The 3,141-nt window shown below is 30.2% G+C and overlaps 1 pseudogene; it reads right to left on the bottom strand.

Annotated features, from left to right (window-relative positions):
* Positions 1 to 1,913: 1,913 nt before the first annotated feature.
* On the bottom strand, positions 1,914 to 2,032 carry LOC111730286 (annotated as a pseudogene).
* Between the last annotated feature and the right edge of the window lie 1,109 nt (positions 2,033 to 3,141).

Here is a 3,141-nt window from a genome sequence, read left to right as displayed (position 1 = left end):
GAAAATTGGATCTTATAGTTAGATGAGGTTTAATAGAGGTATGTATATATGTAAGCCTATACATTTCTCCCTAAACACTGTTTTAGCTATATGCCACACATTTTTATATGCTATTTTATCATTATCAATTAGAAATATTTTTTAATTTCTCTTGCTATTTAAATCTTTTTTTGCACTCATTATTTATTTAGAAGTATTTTGTTTTATTTCCAAATATTTATGGAATTTCAAGACACATGTTGACATTAATTTATAATTTATTATATTATAATCAGAAAATATGTTTTGTAATACTTTAATCTTTTGAGTTCTTTGAAATTATTTTTAATGAACAAGCATTGTTATGGATAATATTATATAAATGCTGACTATTAGATAAAGTTGGTTGATACTGTCATCATTAATTTTTTGTCTTGATATTCTATCAATTACCAGAGAGGATATAATTATCAATGTATTATTTAGTTTAATATCTGTATATCTAACTTTCTTCAGATTTTGCTTTATGTGTTTTAAAGCTTTGTTAAGCAAAAACAAAGAAAATTCAGCCTTTATTCATAACATCTTTCTGTTTGCAATGTTATTTTTTTCTCATTTCTGTCAAGATTTCTTATTTTTGTGTTTCAGCTGTTTTAATCAGTTTAGCTCTTTAAAAAATGTACCTTACTTGGGTTTTGCAGATATTTTTATAATTGTAATTTAATATTTTTTATCACATTTGGTAAAAGCTGTCCAAATTCTTCCACTCTTCTTTTCTCAATTCTACATTAGAACATTTAATATTATTCCCCAAGTCACTGAAATTCCCTTCATTTTTTAAGTCATTTTTTTCTAGATCTTGACATTATGTAGTTCCTATTAATTAATCTTTAAAATCAACCCATTTTCCTGCCTTCTCTTATTTCTGCTATTAAGCCTATTCAGTAATTTTATTTATCAGGTCAGATAACTGTCTATGCAATTTTCAATTCTAGAATTTCTACTGGGTTTATTGCTGTTGTTTTTTTTTAATTAAATTCAGTTAATTTAACCAAGTTTTAATTTAAGTCCTCGAACATATTTTTTACAATTTTTTTAAAGACATTGTCTGCTATTTCTATATCTTGGTTATCCCTTAGATGTTTCTAGTGCCTTTTTTTTTTTCCCGAACAATTGGTCACAATACATTACTTATCAACATAATTTAAAAATATCTTTTTATATTGGACATTGTAAATAACACTTGTTCCTAGATTCTATTATCTTCTGATGAAGATTCATTTTTTGCTTAAGCATTTAGTTAAGCTACTGGCAATTCATCTTAAGGTGGAGGTTTAGTTTTATACTTTATTAGGGCAGATTCTTATAAAACTCAAGTTTTTTAATAAGCACCTCTAACCTGACAGGACTTAAACTCCAAACTCTGTCCCCCTCCTTTGAGCAGGAGCTGAAATCTCTTCTTAGACTTTTTATCCTCCAATTTTTATTTTATTTTGCTATTTTCCACTTGGATCTTTTGAATGTCCCACATGCATGTGCATTTCAGAGGTAAGCTGTCACTAAAGGAATTTATAGATACATTTGCAGGCAGGCCCTGCTTTGACTTCATCCTTTCTGAGATTCATTTCAATTTCCAGCGACTCTGGTTGCCTAAAATTCTGTCTTATGAATCCCTAAGGTGATAAGACTGCAATTTTTTGCTGGAGTTGTAGCCTCTATACTCACATTGGACTGGGGGGCAAGATACTTATACTTGGATCTCGTGCAGTTAACTTACATTGTGAAGGATCGAATCCTCTGAAGTATCCTCCTGATTTGAATAGCTCTCTAGTGACTTTTTTTTTTCCTTTTTTTTTAGGCGAGGCAATCCTTGGTTGACCTCACAGATTGCAAGGACCTTCTCAGCTTATAATCCCTTATTTTTTTATTTTTTACGCCTACAGCACCTGGTCTTCCTAGGTGATCTCCCATCCAAGTACTAACCAGGCCTGACCCCGCTTAGCTTCCGACATCAGATGGGATCAGACTTGTTCAGGATGGCATGGCCATAGACCAGTGACTTTTTAAATTGTTTCCCCTACTACCAGAGTTTATAACTATCTTTGAGCTGGTTATTTCAATAGATATTCTGACATTTTTGGAGCTAGAATTCACCAATTAATTTAAAAGGACAGTATATAGGCATTGCTACATCATTCACTTACCACATTTCCAATTCAGATTTTTGCCAGACATTTAGACTTTGATAAACCACAGAAAACATATATTAAGAATGAAATTTCAAGAAAATATTAAAAAATAGTTTAGTAGTTATGCATTCAATTACTATGTGTCATATATATAGTTGAATTCACTGTGAATTCCTTTAAAAAAAAAAGACCCCTAAAATGTAAAATAATATATATTTTAATGTTTCTTACTCTTTCAAATGTAGTGTCTTGATATCTAAGATCTAAAAAACTGGAAAAGGATGACAGCTGATTTTCAATTTATAAGATATTTATTATATACTATGTACCTTCATTCCTATATTCATAACACATCCAGAAATGGTCTTAGGAGAATGTGTTAACAGTAAACAAAACAAAAAATTATAAAAACAACAAAAATACCTCACCATAGATAGGTCTGCTAACCATAGTATTGTTGTTAAACTTCAGTAACATTTGTAATTAGACTTAGAATATATGTTACCCTTAAAATAACAAAGAAAAGTACGAATCACAATTTAGCACCCCAAAAGTGTAGATAAGAAACATTTTCTTCTAATCAAGAAAGTGGATGGTTGAGGATAGATTTTTTTTTTTATGCAGTGAGTATCTTGTCAAATATCAATTCTTCCTCTTTCAAAAGAAGTATGAAAAGTAGTAAATTTAGTCAAGGAAAATTTCTTTCTAGTATTCCTCCAAGTTGGCTGATTACTCATACAGGCTCACTTCTCGTTGCAAGATGGCTACAGGAGCTTCAAACCTGAAACCCTCTTATATCTTTCCCAGAACTAAGAGGAAAAAATCCTTTCCCTAAATTTCAAGCAAAGTCATTATTTCTAATTAACTTTTATTGGTTTATGAGCATCTTTCTAGTCATAGAATTCAGAAGTATATGATGGTTTGATTCTAAGGGTCACTGTTCCTTTCATTTAAAGCCTTTCTTGTCAAAAGG

This window comes from Pteropus vampyrus, unplaced genomic scaffold (assembly GCF_000151845.1).
Source record: "Pteropus vampyrus isolate Shadow unplaced genomic scaffold, Pvam_2.0 Scaffold9, whole genome shotgun sequence".
NCBI classification, from domain to species: domain Eukaryota; kingdom Metazoa; phylum Chordata; class Mammalia; order Chiroptera; family Pteropodidae; genus Pteropus; species Pteropus vampyrus.
The sequence above is the reverse complement of the archived record's forward strand: the minus strand, read 5'-3'. Positions and strand labels throughout refer to the sequence as shown.